Genomic DNA, 20,570 nt, shown 5'->3' with positions numbered 1-20,570 from the left:
AATAAACTAGAAGTAAATAAAATGTATTCTAATTCAACTGTAATTAAAAATTAATTACATCCGTTCTCGGAGAAAATAGCAATTAAATTACGTTTGTTGTTCCAGAGATTTGCTAAATTGAAGTAGACTTGAGACTCGGGACTTAAAATATTACGTTGTGATTACTTTTAAAATGTTGTAGGTAATGTGTTTAAACTTGGCCTCTTATAGTAGACTGTATTTTTAACAGTTTATAGTACTTATCAATAAATATGCAAGCATATTAATAACAGAACATGATGCCTTGTTCTATAATAACACTAATTATAAGGTATTAAATCTTAATATATATACATAGATATAAATCTCGTGTCACAATGTTTGTCCTCAATGGACTCCTAAACCACTTAACCGATTATAATAAAATTCGCACACCATGTGCAGTTCGATCCAGCTTGAGAGATAGGATAGTTTAAACATGTAGGTACCACGGGCGAAGCCGGGGCGGACCGCTAGTCTAACTATATAATGTTCCTGAAAAAGGTTAATGTCGATAACTTTTCGTACTAGGAGCCGAGAGACAATCTGAGCTCATTTTGTCAAAGCCATCAACAAAGAGCCTTTGAATCTAATTTTCGTTACTTTATCATTTACTTTTGTTTTTATCCAATATTGAATCTCACTTATTTTGTAGCTCTCAGTCTCTAAATCAATCGACAAATTTTAAATTAGATGGAAATGGAGTTTGTTTTGGATGATATTTGTTAAGTCTTCTATTGTTTGCTTTATTTTTGGCTTATTTATGTATTCCTTTTGTGTATTTTTAATGCTTCCGTGTTGAGAATTGTGATCAGGTTTAATGTAAGAGTACTGCGAAATATTACGACACAAATAAAAATAAAATAATTTATGTATATGCAGCTCTAAACACTGAAATATTATATATATTTTTAATAACATTGTAATATTTAAAGCATAAAATTTTGTAGAAAATGTTTCTATGAATTTTGTACAAAGTTTTAATAAAAGAGTGCTAATTATATACAAATGTTGGAATTTTCATAATTGCAAGACTGCATTCATCAGTTGTTCGTCGTCATAAAAATAGACAAGCTTATTTCAGTTTTAGTTTTTATTTAATAACTTAAATTAATAGATACAAATTTTAAAGTGTGTTTGAAAGTATTACAGTGTAACGAACATATAATTTATGTAATACCTTGAAAATAATTAATCACATCTCTAATTATAAGACTAACTTGTTGTCCAATTTGAGAGAATTCGTAGTTCCACTTAAACTGTAGGCGCTGAACAACTTTGTGGCGAAGTTACACCTCTGCGGATATGCAATTATGTATTTACTGGTTAACTGCAATAGTTGTATCCTACACTATAATAATATAATACTAATATATTAAGGTATTAAGTATCTAGCACGTTAGCGGGCTTAATCGTATGTGAATAGATGTGATCGGCTCTTTGTATATGAAGTACATAGTGACTTGTATTGTTCTACTTAAATATATTATTGTACCTACATTGTCTTCGAGAATATTTAGCGTATCATGACAGCATGTAGAGTCGTATACTTCTTCTTTCGTTGTTTTGTTTTTGTTATATATACTTTTGCATCTAATAAGCTCATTACCCGTAACTTTCTCGTCATATAAATCAGACACGGTAGGTAATATAGGAATGTACTTACAGACTTTTGAATCAAAATGACACAATGTCTTCGAATGATTGGTTAGCCAGCTTGTGACTCAAAACAGAATCTCATTACGTCAGCCAAACGTCGAATGTGGTCAAAGCTCTGCGGCCTGGACACAGGATCTGTCGCAATCTCCGGTTATAATCGTTCAGTTGTATTGGCTTCACCATTGGCTATGTGTTTCGCTTCATGGTGCATTTACACATTCGTGTTCGGTATTCGTCTCGTCTCTTGATTATGCATTAATATACAAGTGATGTCTTGAATCACTGTTAACACATTCTTGAGTAAGTCAGTACAATATCTTAGTTCGTGTTCTGAAGGCAAACAAATTAGACTTCTTCTAGAAACTTTTTTGAATCGTCATAACATGGTAAAACATACCATTTACCACTAGTTGATATTGTTATGTATTTATAAGATAAATCTATACCTATATTAAAAGGAAGTCATGGATTCAAACCACAGGTCAATACGGTGCAGCAGGATATCGGTTAATCTCCGTTTGTAGCTGCCCTGCGCTAATTAGTCCCCATTTCGACGCGCGTCATTAAAGTTTCAAACTGCATCAATGTTTATGTTACATATTGCACGCCTCATAAGCGAAGCGTTGAGGTGGGTACTACTGTCACTTCGCGCAAAACATCTGATTTTTCAAACTTAAAATGTCTTTATGTATCATACATTGCACTTGTAAGATAATACATACACACACATATTAAGAAAAAACACTATTTTTAACATTCATGATATTTTTGATGTCATTTTTGTTATTTAAACTAGTTAAAAAACAGTTTAAAAAAGTTCTGTCTTGGACGTCCGTGTGTCTGTATGTGCGGAGGATTTTCTTGTTAACACGATAGCGACCGAAATACTTTACTAATCGAGTCTTTTTTTTTCTCTTACGCTTGAGTATGCTCAGGAATAGAACCCTTTCATTTTTCAGGGTCTGATTTGATGTGGTTTAATTGTTATTAAATAAACAAAAATAATAATAAATAATTATAAAAAAAAATTATGAGGCGTGCACTTTTGGATTTTCCAAACTATTTTATTGTTTGCTTCGTTGAAGTAAATAGAAACATGTCTTATGATTTATCTTTCTTTTACTTTTGTAATGTATCTATGTGTATCTTGCTGATAACTTGTACGTTCAAAATCAATCAGGCAGTGAATTTAACATTATCTAGTTGAACAGGTCTATGACATTATAAAATCATATGAAAATATTGATTGGTAACTCAATGTATGAGCTATTTCCTACCTTATGGGAAGGTGACCATAAAACTTTTTATTTCTGTACATTATGTAGACCTGCGTAACGAGTGGGTAAAAGTTATATGCAAGTATTGACCGGTTTTACAAAGATTTAGTTAACTAGATAGAGCTTGTGTCATCATGTTAGAGGGTTAGTACGAAGCGACTTTCCTTGACCTTCTTTCCTGTGTTAAAGTAACTGTACCAAAGAAGCAGCACAAAATATTTTAAACCATTGATTCATTAAAAGACGTTTAATTACACTACTAGCATCACGAGTGTGTAAAATTTAAAAAAAAGAAAAAAAAAACATTCAGTGCCGTCTTTTACTAAAATGCGCATCATCTAACCGAAGCGAAAGAGACAGCCCAAAATGTAAATTGTATTATACCTTTGATTCATTAACAATACCTTTTGTTGCACCAATAGTAGGTCAAGAGTGTAAAGAAGCAAATAAAAAATATCGTCGTTTTTTTATATGCGATATCCAGTCCACTAATTCCTTAGTCACCCCAGCTGTCATTTGCAAGCCATTTCACGTGCTGATTGTATCAGTACCTACGTTTAATTGCCATGCCGGTGTGTTATCCGTTGTTTTGTTTATGGCATACTAGCTTTCCGCCCGCGGCTTCGCCCGCGTTTTAAAAGAAAAACCCGTTCCCGCAGGATTTCCGGGATAAAACCTATCCTATGTCCTTTCTCGGGTATCAAAATATCTATATACCAAATTTCATGCAAATTGATTCAGTAGTTAAGGCGTGATTGAGTAACAGACAGACAGACAGACAGAGTTACTTTCGCATTTATAATATTAGTATGGATTGGTTTCATTGCCCGTATTTTTTCGGTTTTTATTCAGCGCATTGGGAGGCTGTTAAAAGAAAATCTCTATGAAAAATTCATGTTTATGTAATTTATTGCATTGTGTAAGGAAAATATTATGAAAATTGTAATTTGAAGTACTTAATACTTTTATGAAATTTCCAAATATTATATTAATATTATAAATGTATTTAGACCAAAAATTTTCAAATCTTCACTTTTATTTTTTACTATTGAAAACTTCATTAATCTAAGATTACGGCTTGGATTTTAAATCAAGTCCATATACAATCAAATTAAAATAAAGTTAAACTGAGTTACATATTCAATCAATCTTCTTCTTATATATAAAAATGAATCACAAAATGTGTTGGTAAGCGCATAACTCGAGAACGGCTGAACCGATTTCGATAATTCTTTTTTTATTATATTCCTTGAAGTACGAGGATGGTTTTTATGTAGAGAAAACGTAAATATGTAACACGGGCGAAGCCGGGGCGGACCGCTAGTTATAATATAAAAATGAATCCCAAAATGTGTTGGTAAGCGCATAACTTGAGAACGGCTGAACCGATTTCGATAATTCTTTTTTTATTATATTCCCTGAAGTACGAGGATGGTTCTTATGTAGACAAAACGTAAATATGTACCACGGGCGAAGCCGGGGCGGACCGCTAGTTACTAATAAAACCTTATTACAGTGTTAAATCCATTGTTTATTAATACATTTATTGCTGCATAACATTGTGAATTATAAATTCAGGTAGCGTTTGAATAAGTTATAACACGTTCTGTACAAGGATATAACTAAAGTTAAGCTTAATTATTTAGAATACTTAATTAAATAAATACTTGATCCATATAAATTAAAAGAGAATTATTATCAACTAGCTTACCGCCCGCGGCTTCGCCCGCTATGTCTAAAACCTAATAATTAATATACTAAAACCTTCCTCTTTAATCACTCTATCTATTAAAAAAAACTGCATCAAAATCCGTTGCGTAGTTTTAAAGATTTAAGCATACAAAGGGACATAGGGACAGAGAAAGCGACTTTGTTTTATACTATGTAGTGATGTTTTAGCAAATAGGTACACGATTTGATAAAGCACCCAACCTTTTTATATGTATCTGGAAAATAGGTCGTTATTCTTAATCTCATTAAGGCATTATTAATGTCCGTCTGGATACTAATAAAGCACATTCATTGACAAACATGATGACCCTTACTTTCCATTTACTAGTCCCAGGAGACGATTTTATACCTTTTTGTCGAGGTCAAATCTCCCAAAGGACGAACTTAGCCATGTAGTAAATTGACCATTTTTGGCTCCTCCGCATTATTTTCTTCTAAAATCTTCTGGATAACATCAGGATCAACTTCATCTGAAAATTTTCCACTGTTCGACTTTATACTGTACTAGCTTTCCGCCTGCGGCTTCGCCCGCGTTTTCAAAGAAAAACCCGCATAGTTCCCGTTCCCGTGGGATTTCCGGGATAAAACCTAGCCTATGTTACTCGTGGATAATGTAGCTTTCGAATGGTGAAAGAATTTTTAAAATCGGTCCAGTAGTTTATGAGCCTATTCATTACAATCAAACAAACAAACAAACAAAGTTTTCCTCTTTATAATATTAGTGTAGAAAATTATAATCATAATCCAGGATGCTAGGCATGTCGTAATGCCGTGCCAGTTGCTATTAGGTTAAATATTATTTCATATACTTATTAATAAGTTATTAATATTATTTATTTTTGTTTACAGGTAAGTCTCCAGATGCTTATATGCACTAATTGGCGCCCCGGCGTGAGTATTTCCTTGATTAATTTAAAATTGTTTTTTCATTTTTGATTTAAGTCAAACTGAATTCAACCGAGTCACCACTTTTCTTCAGTACTACACTCTTCTCACTCGTAGGACAGAATATAATTAATACAAAAATCCAGAAAATCCTTAACCCACATACTTAGTAACCTCTCTTTGAGCTCTATTCCCGGATTGGCACATTGTTTAGCTGCGAATCCCGCGGAGCGTGAGGTTAAATCGGATTCCCGTGCTGCCTTCCCAAGATAGCTTCATACCCAGTTTTAAATAGAAAATTTTATATTTTTTGCCACTCCGTACCCAACTGGGTGCGTTTAATAAATTATGAATGCCTAAAATAGCGGCCATTTAGACTGGCAAGTATTGTATGGTGTATAAACATTTTTGTGAAAGATAAAAATTTTATATTTAAAAATGCAACTTGCATATCATTTTGACAAAGGTTTTAAATTAATATTCCAGTTTTTTTTTAATAAGCAATTATAATAAAAGTATTTCTATTCATTTCATTAACATGCTAACATTGGAATATGCTTCTAATAACCTATTAATAATTACTACCAAATAGAGAATATGTTCTGTTAAATTTAATCCTTGAAAATCACATTATCGTGAGAAATAGCACTCACATAGCCTAAACTTACTTCATTTGATACAAGCTAGTCTATTAAACACAGGTAACCCAAATGACAAACAATACGTCAGGAAACTCAATAAAGACAGCTATGAGCTCTCATTCCCCGTAATTTGTAAACTCATTAAACTCATAAGTATTCAACGCCTGTTTCCCCAAGAGCGTAAATCACACAGACTCATATTGTGTCGAACGGCCATAAAACCTTATAGAGGTACATGGTAACACGGAGTTGACAACTGCGCAATTTTGATCTCGATGCTGTTTATTGACTTGGGAATCATTGTTTTTAATTTGTGCTTAGTGTATGATTGTGTCGATATGGTTTGGCTAAATTTTTTGGGTATCGGTGGTTTGGCAATTTAAAGAAACGTATCATTTATAAATTATATTTATTATGAACTGGGAAGAATTACGCTAGGTATTATTAAAACATGGAAAGCGCCTTTGAAGGCCGTTATTACTTATTAAAGCTTTGTTTGCTCATTTGTTTTCTTTAATGATAAAATTAAAGCCGTCCTTAAAATTTTCTAAGTCGATGGATCCGCACTTGAGATTTGAGCCCTAAATAATAAGAGATTGTATCGGCCTCTCAGCAGTTTTTTGCTCCACAAGTGCTTGTTTCAAATCTAGCGAAGGTCGGGTTTAATTTGCGCTTGCTAGGAATTTCATCTCGTTGAAAGTCACTTCAATGGAGTGAATTTTCAGCTAATTTGTTTCGATGAAAGCGACGGACGTGAAAAGCGAGAAAATTGTAATTGTATGGTCGTATTCACTCTATTCAGCCGTTCGTTTACTTCTCTGTCAATTGCGATATTGCTAACGATAGCTCGGAGGGGAGGAAGTGCCCTTACTAATTCTGTTATCTGTCTTAATTTATGTATCTATTGAAGTTTCTTTGTTACAAAGGAACCCTGAGCTTGAAATTTTCCCAAATTTTGATTTGAGCGTCTCCAATGTTATTCTTATTACAAGACATATTTAAAGTTACAAAAATCGATTATTTTAAAACAGCAGGCGAGGTCCCCAATTATTCTCACATATTCAAACCAAGACCGTAAATTCAGAATCGGTTCGAACAAAGCATGTTCTCGGATAACTAAGCATTAAAGAAGCTCGTGCAATAAATCAGCCGCGTCTTCGCCAACTTTTCGGCGTTCGAGTTATTTACTGACTCTTAATCACTTGAGAAGGTGCTCTGTGAATTATAATTTTATACGTCATGCGTTGAATGTGATTGTCACGTTCGCGATTGATCCCCCTTTTTAGGAGCAACAATATTAGCTAGTTCAATAAAGAAACGAATCTTCAATGGCGGCCAAAGCTGACTTTGACAGATGGTAGGATCAGCAAAAAAGAAAATAAAAATAACGTAAATTGATAATTATTTTATTTATTATTTTGTTAATTATTTTAATTTGTTTGTTGACAAACTGTTTTGTTATGATATTTGTGTATTTATATGAACTATCAAATGACATATACAGAACGCAACAAAATCCCCATTAATATTCGTAGTCTCGTAATTAGCCCATAAACTGAACAACTTTCCCCAAAGAATATATTATTAAAGAAAATATTATTTACTATAGCAAATACATAATTGTTATTCTAAATTTATGATCGGGTTTCGCATAGGGGTCGACAGGTAGTCAAATTCAGGTAGTCAAATTTGAAAATTATAATTTTGAGCAATACATTTCTTTAAATATTTCTTTATTTCTTTGTTTGAGATTCATCATCATCATCAGCCCATATAAGTACCCACTGCTGGGACTATACAAGTGGGAATGGAAGGAAGAAAAGTTCATATTATTTCTTGTCCATATTTTTTTTTTGCAATTTCAAGGCAATTCTCAAAACTTTAAACTCCAATATCTCAGAAACTAAGTGACTCCTCACCCCCCCCTTTGGAGGAGGGATTCCCACCACTCCCCCCTCCCCTCCCCCCCACAAAAACTCGAGGGTTGTATTTGTACACTTCTTCCAAAAATTATAACAGGGAAAATTAAATACATTTTACTTTACCCTATTTTTTTTGCATACCGTACGGCCGTGTGTGAGCGAGAGGGAATGATAAGCGCCGCCATTGAAGATTCGTTTCTTTAAAGAACTGACTAATACTACCGTTTTAATTGCGCTGTTGAATATCATTATTAATTATATTGTTCTCATCATTCTCCTAAACAAATTCAAACAGATTAGATTGCCGATCGTCTACGTTTAAAAGTGTTCAAACAGGATTTAAAATGTTGAAACCTTTTTTCCTAAAAAAGTAACTATCGTTAAGGAAATTCACGTCCCTTTCAATTTTTTATCTTGTTTAATTATTATTTTTCATTAACGATATGGTGTTTTCCATATGAATCCTTTAATAAAAATACAAAATGATGCGCACCACGCAGTCATTAAGTTAACAGCCTTATCAGGTTTCAATTTTTAAATGAAATTTTTTTATTAATTATTTTTGCTTGACACGGAACACAAAATAAGGAGAGTTTGTGTAAATTATTATTTGGGAACTGATAACTGAACTGACAATTTTTGACATGTAATCGCCCCAATACCCAAATAACAATTGAACCTATTGTAATTATTATTTGAAGAAGTAATAACAAAATGAATACAACGGAACTAAAGTATCACATAAATTTCTGGTGAGGGTAGAACCGATGACCTCACAAATACGATGCCGGTCTCGGATTTACTGACTTTTAAAAAGATATACTCCCTGATAAATAAGACGGACTAACCCCTTTTATTAAATTGATGGTAGACTTCGATTTCGTGAAGAACCCTACCTACCCTACGTATACATAACACGTGTATTATACAATTTCGATTCCAGGAGTTCAATAGGAAACACACTTGTCCTATACATTTCTGGAATCTTCCGCATACATTATTCACTTTCTAATCGAAAGTTTTCCCATTCTGCTCAAAATGCATCTCTTCGAAGCTGATAAAAAAGATTTGGCAATATTTATGCTAAAACACCATTCTGAGCTAAGCGACTTTTCACTTGGAATTCTTATCTCCTAACGCTTTTAGGAGCGTTATTGGGTTGTAAAGAAACATTAATAATATGATCGTTAACACAAAGGGACTGGTGGCTAGATAAGCTTCGGGTTTCCTTGCTTGACCTAGATGATAAAGGGTTATACTAAATAAGTTGGGAAAGGATGGGCGGACTTTTATAGTTCGTCTAGACATGAAGTGTGGGGTTCAGAAATACTAAAACTGCTAATATTCATATACCGAGGGAAGACAATAGGTCTTTCTTTTTGGTTATTGCCTGGGTTGGATTTTAGACATTTGACTGAAGAGCTATTATAAATAAATTGTATTTGGTTTTTATGTACAAAATGTGTGGCACCAGCTTCCACCTATTATCCTAAAACTCCTCTCTACCACGAGGTTTAAACAATAAAGTTACAAATATTGCGTAATGTGTATTGTTTCGATACTTGATCAGGTTAAATTTTTTATTAAGCTATTGCATAGTTTCTATCGCGGGCCTTGAGCGCGGGGACCGAATCCAGAAATTCCGTAACGAAAAAACCTCACGCTTCCCACTCCGACGGGCACGGAGGTGTGGCTTGAAGGCATGCAATAGCTTTACCGCGGCAGTCCCCGAGTGCCACACGTCTTTTTTTATTTTTATTTTCTACTAGGTTTCCGCCCGCGGCTTCGTCCGCGCAGTCAAAGAAAAACCCGCATAGTTCCCGTTCCCGTGGGATTTCCGGGATTGCGTCATTTTCCCGGGATAAAAAGTAGCCTATGTCCTTTCTCGGGTATCAAAATATCTCCATACCCAATTTCATGAAAATTGGTTCAGTAGTTTAGGCGTGATTGAGTAACAGACAGACAGACAGAGTTACTTTCGCATTTATAATATTAGTATGGATTTCCCAAATTTAAATTTCAGTCTGCCTTTCAAGAAAATATCAAGCATCGTAGACATATAAACATTTCAATGTCTATATTATCACAGAACTTTCATACACCCGGATTATGTTCGAGGGAGGAATATTTTCTATATACAAGTCCTCTGTATGGAAGGATCACGCTTTTATAAATCACTGGAGTAAAAATAACGGCAGGCATGCATGAATTTTGTGTTGACATAAAATTTAAAAGTATTTTGAAATCTGGTTTTTCGGATATAGTTGCAGTTTTAGGGTAACGTTTTTCATTTAAATTTCACATAGGTACATATTGCTTTCATTTTTTATTAAAAAAAATCTATCTTTTCATTTTGATGAAACTAATATAAGTCAGAACTCAAAGAATACAATACGTAAATAACATAATGTAACAGCCACATAATACGGAGACACACATTAATTTGAGTTCAGGAACTTAACCCTAATATCCACCACTCTTCTAACATATGCGTAAAGCACCCATAGTCTAATCTTGTAGTTACAAGCACTATGCAAATGGAAGAAGTTAACGTATAGGCATTATTTATAAGCAGTTTTATCTTAGTTCAGTGGAAGCGCTCCTGAATCTAGTGCTCTTGTAAAAACCCCACCTGCCTCTAAGCTAGCTGGTCATGAATATTAAACCCGGTTTTACGGTAAAACTGCAGCTATCTTCAAACTATAATTATATTTTAATGGAATCTCTCTTTGTGAAACTTCATAATTCCTGCTGTAATTGTTTACGTGCTTAAATTCCTTTGTGCGGATAGATTATAAACAAAAATATTTTCCATCTATCAGGATATGGATAAAGGTCCTTTGAAGTAACATAAAGAAACAAAAGATAATAAAAAAGATACATTTTAGTAAAGCAAAATATCAAACGTGAATACACAATATTAGTGGGAGATAATACTAACACTATTATAATACCCGTAGTAAATTGAGATTACGCTTTCATAATTAAAACTTTCACAATGCAAACGCTTCAACAGGGCTACTGCAGCACAATAGGTAGATTATCCGCAAAGCCACTATCTCATATTAAAAACGTCATAATATACGATATATCAACGCGAATGCCTCGTTTGGTATAGAATTTCAGTTTAGTAAATATTTACTATAGTCAGCAGATTATTTGCTATTACACGTAGTCTTATTAAGGGGAAAAAATGCATTTACATTCCACTCTTATAAAAACAGTCGCAACTTAAAATTAATCGAGTCAGTGTAACAGAATTGAATTTCGTCATTCAACTTTTTGATAGGATTGGGGGAGAAAGGTACAAAGTTTTTATAATTAAATAGCTGGAAGTGAAATGACGCAGCTTTCTTGCTTCCTTGAATAATTGTTTTCTTTTACCATAGATCAGGATTCACAATTTAACTTTGCCACTCGAAAAAATGTGCCAAAAATTTTCTTGATCCTGTATACCTTTTTTACGATTTGTATCTTGCCAAATATTTCTTCCAGCCCCTCAATCGTGAAACAAAAAACACCAAACCAAAATAGCCAGCAAGCAATTCGATTATAAAGCGGCGCGGGCACGTCGCATTTCGTCTCCAAGACCCGATAAATTTTGTTGGCCATAAATCCGGCCATGTCGATACTGCGAGGAAAACTAGCGACCCTAATAGCTCCTCTAATGAAACTGCTCGAACGTTCAGGTGAATTAATGTTCATTGTGAATTTATTTAAACATTCAAGTATTATCTGGGTTTATTGCCTGGTCTGTGGATTCATGAATGAAGTTTGTAAGCGATTAATTGACAAAGAGGCAGATTTAGTTAGATCCTTGTATTGGAATTGTGTTATACTTACAAAATATATGATGTGTTGTATAATATCATATTATACAGGGTGTCCCACTGTTGGTATACTAAGCTCAAAGGAGGTTATAGTTTTGCATACGCTGAGTACGTAAAAAATACTTATAAAATTCCAAACGCATTCTTTTTTCAAATAGATGAATTTTTAAAACTCTATATTGTACACCCATAACAAGCAACCCGCCCAACTTTGCCACCCGCACGTGAGCTATCGTTTAAGATTATGTTTTCATAGACATAATGCTCACATTAGAGAAACGGTATATGCCGGCTGCGCTAAGCTAAAGAAGAAAACATGAATTTTCAGGAAAAATTTAGCAAAATTTTTTTGGCGTAATTTTGTTGTTTAAGTATTTTTTACGTGATCAGTGTATGCAAAACTACAGGTCCCTTCGCGCTTAGTATACCAATAGTGGGACACCCTGTATATACCAATCATCTTATTTGTAGAACCTGAGTCGAGTGATATTGTTTGTTACTCTTTCACGACAAACATCTGTTTTGGAGCAAATTATACTCATGCTAATTCCTAAAGCATGTGCCCGAAATAATTGACTACATTTTATGCGGGTACCACACGAGGACAGCTGCGGTCTGAACCAAATTGTCTCATAGAAAAAGCCCCGGTTAGAACCGTACTCAAACTTCTAAACAATTAACCCGAGTGAATCTAGGCTGGCAAATACTCACCACTGTTTAATTTGATGTAAAAGCAAGTGTTCAGTCGTTGACTCGGATTTTGATATGCAGTGTAAACTTTGCAACAGTTGTATATAGCCTAAGACATCTGAAAATCTATACTAATATTATAAAGCTGTAGAGTTTGTTTGTTTGAACACGCTAATCTCAGGAACTGCTGGTCCGATTTGAAAAATTCTTTCGGTGTTAGATACCTAGCCGATTTATCGAGGAGGTTATATATCATCACGCTACGACCAACAGGAGCGGATCAATGCGGGTAAAACCGCAGGGCACAGCTAGTTAAATTATGTTTCTACTGCGTAAGTTGAGTTGGCATTAAAGGAAGTAAGAAAAGCATCCGATTGCAATAAAGATTGCTAATGGTATTTATGGGAACGATGTTTTCGATAAAATATGACAATTGCGAGACGAAATCTGGTAATTTTCGTATTTTATGTTGTTATAACTTGCCACCAATCGTAAGATTGGTTTCATAACCTTTTTCAATAAATGAGACTGAAAAAAAAGCTTTCTGATCTTCATGAACCTTAATAATTGACAAGTTTATCAGGAAATACATCAGAAGATTATCCCTAATAAAGTAGTTTTAAAGGAACTTTATAACCTAATTTTTCAGGAATACACAACCACCTGTGCTGTTACCTCATTTTGATCAAAAATAAATATGGAAATGTGAAACTATTCATAATGAGTCCATTCACGTTCGAAATTAATTCTTGAGCCATGAAATTCAAGCTTTTTAAAAGCTTTAGCAAGTTTAGGAATTATAATACTTTTACATTCAAATGAATTCCATTGATGTAGCTTGTATTAAGGTTATTTCAGCTATTTTTTCAACGAAAATAAAAATATGAATGAAAGTATCAAGAGAAATGTCTGGATTACATAAAATGTATGCATACGCATGAGATGGGACATACAATATATAAACTGAAATGCGTTTTTTCGTTCTCAAAATCGTCCTAAATGTACAATTTGTTTCTTACAATGGTGGAGAATTTCTAAATCTTTGTAAATAGCACTAATTCAGATTAAATGATTATATAGCAAAACAAATACATGTAAGTAACATAAAGCAAACGAGCCGTGAATAGATAAGTTGTAGATGTCTTGTCGATACCAGAGAGAGTGAGGCAATGGATGCGGAAGTAAGGGTGTGGCTAGAAGATGAGCGGGAGCGGGAGCGGAAAATAAAATTGTTTGTGTTTTATATTTTGAGGATCAATAGGGAAGTGGTCAAGACCACGCTCGATGGTAAGGCGAAGATTTAAATAAGTATGAATAAATATAAGGTCGTAAATGGTTAGGTAAATAGGTAATGGTTAGTAGGTAGGTCTAAAGGTTTAGGTATGATCGAACTGAATTATTGTTTCAACGTTGTATAAAATCCGTTGTAACTTATTCCTTAAAATATTTTAACACACACACTTGAAAGGTAGAATATGTAGACAGATATATTGTAGCCGTAATAAGGCTGGGGGGACAAAGTTTATATATATTTCCTCTTTATAGCTTCGAAGGGAAACAACTTAAAAGTTCCTTTGTACATTAAATGAAAAAAATACTCGCTATCTCATGTTTATCGTCGTAGTCTCATACGGCCTAAATAGGACGCCGCACTCAGTATATATTTGCTGGATTAGTAGCTATTAGAAAAAGTAGCGTATTGCGGTTAAACATCGTATATATCTGTATCGTTGAGATCGTTTCATAAAAAGTACTACGTAAGTAAAAATGTACGACTCTGGAATTAAAAGAAACGAAAAGTATTTTTATGTTGAAGTTTTTATGTAGTATTTTAACTGGAAAAATTCTTCAATTTTATACTATTCTTGTGTTCTTTACTGTATCAAAATAATGATACATTACAACGATGTATGAATTTTCCAGACTTTTTATGTTGAGCGTTATTAAGCTATTAATAACGCTCAAATATATATACAAAACTAGCGGCCCGCCCCGGCTTCGCCCGTGGTACATATGAAAAATAGATGTTGGCCGATTCTCAGACTTACCCGATATGCACAGAAAATTTCATGAGAATCGGTCCACCCGTTTCGGAGGAGTATGCAGACTAACATTGTGACACGAGAATTTTATATATACAAAATATTATGAAATTTATGTTCATCAATATACAAAAGCTATACGAATGTCTAAATATAACTACCTAAGGCCAATTTATTATAAGAGATAAATAAAAGACTCGTTTCGTTATTTATAGACGTGGAAAATTAAATATTGATTTGCTTCGATATTATAAGCAGGATTGTAATTTGTAGACTGAACATAACAATACCTGTGTTATTCTATTTTCGTTTATAAGCTATAAGCTTTAATCAATGTTTATTATAATAAATGAGCAATTATATTTGAAGCTTTGTTGTTTCAATGTGAATTCTAGGTCTCTCATATACTATGGAAACATATTATATATTATAAGGGCTTTGTCTGACGTAGGTTTGCGTATCAAGTATTTCATACAGCCTGTAGAATATACACTCGTAAGTCTATACGTAATCTTACTACATATGATATACTTTTTCGTCACACTGTAAAACTATTCTTACATATTCCTATCTTTACACAGTCTATAGCTATACAGTATATAGTATACAGTAGTAGCTATGACTATTATATCAGCTAGATAATACTCATTCAGTGGATAATCTCATTACCGGCCGCTGAACCGCTCGTCTGTTTCACTTTTAACTTTATTGCTTTATCGATTGTCACTCACACCGTCATGCGACACGTGATACGCAATTTTCGTGTTCAAAATAGGTTTTTTTTAATTGAAGTATAATTTTTATCTCTTTAGCTGATATAAAATAAAATAAAATGCTTATAATTATATGATAGACTTCAAAGAATAGAGAAAATTGATCGTGGGGCGCGATTCAAATAAGCAACTTTCTGTAGTACCGTAGCCATGCCATGATCTCACTTCAGCAGTCTATAAAATGGTCAAATGTTTTTAAAACGATTTCGATAAAGGTAGTTGTAAACGTGTACGAAATATCCTTTGAACTGAAATCTGTTTACTTAGGAATAGAGTAAAGCCACGGTATAGAGACGTTACGACAGCACTTTCAATCACAATCTTTTGAACTATAGTAGTAGTTAAATAACATAATGATATTACTGTATCAGTAAGACTAGTATTAAAACAGTAGACATCATGTTACGGTATTATTCTAATAAAAAAAAAAGTGAAGTCCCGTGTCCCCGTAGTGGGGTAAGGGGCAGATGCATTATTCATACATATCTGTTTCACTGATCGATTTTCTTTAGGGAGAAGTAGGTGATCAGCCTTCTGTGTCCTGCCAGACCGAGACATTTTTTTTTCTTCGTCTCCACCGGGAATCGAACCCAGGACCCCTCGGTTCTACGCTCACGCGTCAACCACTGTACCAAGGAGGCGGTCAATTCTAATCAACATTTGTAGAAATAACTTGAAACTCAGAGACAAGAAAAAGGTACCATGACCTAGATATTTATACAAATATACGTAAAAAGGATCGAAAACTATATTACAGGAATCATACATTAACATCTAGTGACAACTATATGTAAGGGTTACAGCCGGCTTGCATAATGAATCAGCTGGATTTGCATTTTATCACACGCGATTGAACTAATGCCTCAGCTGTGCTCAATAAGGGCATGTGTTTAATTTATTGTACACAAAACAATGCACCTTTACAATTTACAATACAAAATATAGTGTTGCTTTTACAATTACACTTATATTATACAAAATACAGTGTGCCACTTTTACAATTAAACTGGTACTATACAAAATTGCAGTCTGGCACTTTTACAATTATATTTATGTTGAACGAAATATAGCGTGGCATGTAGACGCCAATTTTATAGTGAGTTACGTGATAATTAAAAAGTGCAGTGCTTTTAAATTGCTATTTATTTGTTGCTAGTTTTAGAGCATGCTTTCTTTGGCATAATACCCAGATATAAAAGGTTCTAGTGCTAAATGTATAATCTATATCTGAACAAACTTTTATACTGTTACAAAAAACTTTTATGCTGTCGCTACTAACTGTTAGGAAGATTGTATCGATGTGCTCTATGAAGACAGTTATATTGAAAATGGCGGCTATTACACTAAACATAATGTTAAAATGTGTGTTAAAATGTTGTGTTTTAATATCCTTGTTTCAGGAAGTAATTATTCTTACTATCCATACTGATCATAAAATCGTAATAAAATCTATTTCAATATTTACTATTGATTATTTTAGTTCGATTTTGAATACTGTTATGTACTTTAAATGTAAATCACCTGAAATTCTATACATAACATAAGGGTCTATGTAACGCAGTGTAAGTTAAAGTAAACGTCTCGAGAGGGTATGCCGTTTTAAAACGAAACCAATCTGTGGCTTCCAACAGACAGACGAACTTACTCTGCAATTTATAGCTACCCACCTTTTTGTTAGTTTCGAATTTGGATTCTGTGTTTCAAATTGTTCCTCAAAAACGTATATTTATTTCTTTCGAGATAAAATTTCCTCTCGTTTATGAATATTAAATATGTACTAGTTGTGGCCCCGTGGTTTTACCCACATTGCTCCGTTCCTGTTGGTCATAGCGTGATGATAGGTTATACCTAAGACTTCCTCGATAATTGGGCCGAAATAATTTTTCAAATCGCCCAAACAAACTCTTCAGCTTTATAATGTTAAAATTAGTATAGATGTTTGCATGCATATGCGTGAATCGATTTTTTGTAAAAGAACAATTTTGATGTCCAAATAATATGACATTTAAAAATAATCCACTTTTTCTAGACTACAAACCTGAAAATCATTTTATCACAAATTGTATTCCAGAGCGCGAAATGAGATTCAGTCTCATTCTTTCATTACAAAAGTAAGATTAGACTCTATTAATGTTCACTTCATAAAACTTTGGACAAAAAGCTGTTATCCCGAAGTATTGTGAATGATTTCCGCTCGATCGGCTGCGTTTTTGATGCTTTAAATTGACTTTGTATAGAGGGAAATTTATGATAAGCCTTCTGGAATTTTCTACAGTCTTTGGTAAAATTTAACTATTGTATTAATTGAAAGGGACTAAAACCGATAAGTTGGGCTTCTTCTATCTAGGTATACTAATATTATAAAGTTGAACAGTTTGTTTATTTGAACGGGCTAATCTCAGGAACTACTGGTGCGATTTGACAAATTCTTTCTGTGATAGATAGCCCATGTATCGAGGAAGGCTATAGGCTATGATATATCATTACGCTTAACGCTAAGACCAACAGGAGCGGAGCAATGCGGATAAAACCGCACAGCACAGTTAGTCAGGTATATTTTAGGTATAATTTTTTTGTAAAATATCATCTAATATTAATTTATATAAATTATATTGCAATGATTGAAGTGCAGTAATAATAATATGTGTTGTCTTGAATGTCGATCATACGAGATACATTATAATAGAATACTAAAAAAATATTTACTTAAATTATTATAAGTATTTTAGTGTTTTATTTGCACATGTTCTGTTCATGTATTTGTTTAACTTTTGTTTGTATTTATCTGCATACGAGTTATTTAAATGAATTGTTTTACAAAAGCAATGTAAATAAAGCAAAAATCTCAGCATATTGTTGATTAAAATGTGTCGAATGTTGGAGTTTCCATCAGCGTATGTTTCACATTTTTGAAGAATAATTTTTACATTTGTGTATTCGCCACACCTTCTACAAAATGTTTTCATATTTTTGGTTGAAACATTTTTATTTCAAAAACCTTTCCCGTAATTTTAATAACGACATTTGAAGTAAAAATAATGAAATAATATTTGGAAATCTGTTTCTGTATTACGGCTAAACAATTGAACTAATTGTATGAGAGCTTTCACTAAAATAGCTGTGTCTGAAGAATTATTTTAAACAATAATATATTATTTTCTCTAAATAAGGGTAGATAAGGTAAGCTTTCTACATTCATTTACGTAATACAGGCTTAGCAATACCAATTGATTCATATTACCTTTTTGCCTTATCTTTCCGCTTCGATATTGTAACTCGTCAGCAAACGTTGCGTCTAAAGGCTTTGTCAGATAGAAGGCGTACATACCGTGCGTCAGAATATAGCGTCGCCGAGCTATGACGTCGAATTGTGTTGTATAGTTGCCGGCTCGTAACTTGACAAAAAGTCCGGCAAATTTCTTGAATAAAAAGTATTGCGAATCGAGTTTTAGTACCTTTTTACATGAGCAAGCTTCCCTCACTACGGCACTTTACGCTATACTAAACGATAATATACCGTTATACAAAACGACAAAGCTCTGACCCGCGCTAAGTAGTAAGTAACTACACGTTCTATCTGACGTCAATAGCGCCTAGTAGAATTAAATCACGGTGTCATAGCGCGGCGTAGGTTAGCGATCTGATGCGGTTAAAAACGCGTTCTATCTAATAAATCCTTAACCCATTGCAACGCTCTATTGCCAAATTTAATTTTGCGCCGTAATGGCTCGCTATCAGCGGGTTTAATATCAAATAACAGCCTTCCCACAAACGTAGTGAATTCCTGGAATATTACATTGTTTAGAATTATGGAGATGAGGTATGTGTTTGGGATTAATTGCGAGAACTGGCCCTGAGCTATTTATATGATATCAGTTGATGCGGTGTTTGGCATTTTCTATCACATGCTTTATGAAGTTTTCACACATGTATGTAATTGTATTACATATAGACATCTATATTTATTACGTGTAATGCCCTCTTAAAAAACATTTCAGGCTTTCAATATATTTTATTCTCTCGCGTGTTATACATAATATTATAGGAATATTCCTATTCCTGCGACGCACGTAGCTCCGAATTTGCATCCCCCATTTCACGCCTTTTAAATTGGCGGCGTAGAAGTAACTTACTGCTTTTAATTCAGATCAATCTCATAAAATGTTTACTTGTAAAAATTGGTTGTCTGTAAAGTCGGTTTACTGACGATAGTTGAACGTGACAACGGCCGATTGTGCTTCTTTGTCGCTCGTTCCGCGCTCTCGCTTGCACTTCAAGCCTTACATGGAACGCCTCAGAGCGAGGTAACGCCGCATGAGTCATGTTTTTTCGTGCGTGCAGCCGGCTCTATCGAATTATAAGACGTTGTCACGTCAAAAACGTACTCTTAGGATACCGTACCTTCTAGCCTAAAATCATTCTGAATTTAATGATTTGAGTACGGGTGGTAGATATGTTAATGCACATTTAATTTATAATTTACAACATCTATATGTTTATTTGAATTTACAACGCTATTCAGCTTCCTGTTTTTATTAGCTCTTACTATCGATTTGTCTATCCGTTGGTTTATCTATTCTATATGATCTCTAAATAAAGCTTGAGGCATAACGATGTAATATAAATAACATCGTTATGCCTCAAGCCTTATTCTAATTAATAAACGAGAACATACAAGATAAAGTTGGTAATTTGAAACTGCGCTTATCAATTCGCGTCACGGGTTTATTGGGCCAAATCTCGGTCCTCAGTAAACGATTTCCTTAAGGGTTTAGGGATTACATTGATTGAAATTATCCGTATTGATGTGTTGGATATGTTCATGTGGATTGATTGCGGCTTTAGTCATGGGATGGTAAATTTAAATGACGTTTTTAGGTGGGTTTTGTGCTAATAGTAGTCGATGTTTTAAATTGGTGAAAGTTCTAAATGTTTGTAGACTGTAGTTATTGTTAAGTATGATGGATACATCATAGATTCAAATAGTAGTGTAGAGTCTGTTTATTTTTAATGACTATGTAAAGCGCATCACACACGGTGAAGATAATGTAAAATATATATTATCTTAGCGCATAACACACGACGAAGATAATATATATTTT

At 33.7% G+C, this 20,570-nt stretch overlaps 1 protein-coding gene across 7 annotated transcripts in view; it reads left to right on the top strand.

Moving 5' to 3' along the window:
- LOC149487455 (uncharacterized) overlaps positions 1 to 20,570 on the top strand; it is a 147,126-nt gene that overhangs the window by 30,486 nt on the left and 96,070 nt on the right. Inside the window, exon 3 of one of the 7 annotated variants that reach the window (XM_089696089.1) lies at positions 5,535 to 5,576. The exons of the other annotated variants lie outside the window; for them this stretch is intronic. The gene's annotated coding sequence lies outside the window, so the exon portion shown is untranslated. The remainder of the gene's footprint in view (positions 1 to 5,534; positions 5,577 to 20,570) is intronic. 7 annotated transcript variants of the gene reach the window in all.

This window comes from Colias philodice, chromosome 6 (genome assembly GCF_061535455.1).
Source record: "Colias philodice isolate Cphi_HAF_F1 chromosome 6, ilColPhil1 Martin Lab GWU primary, whole genome shotgun sequence".
Lineage (NCBI taxonomy): Eukaryota > Metazoa > Arthropoda > Insecta > Lepidoptera > Pieridae > Colias > Colias philodice.
The sequence above is the reverse complement of the archived record's forward strand: the minus strand, read 5'-3'. Positions and strand labels throughout refer to the sequence as shown.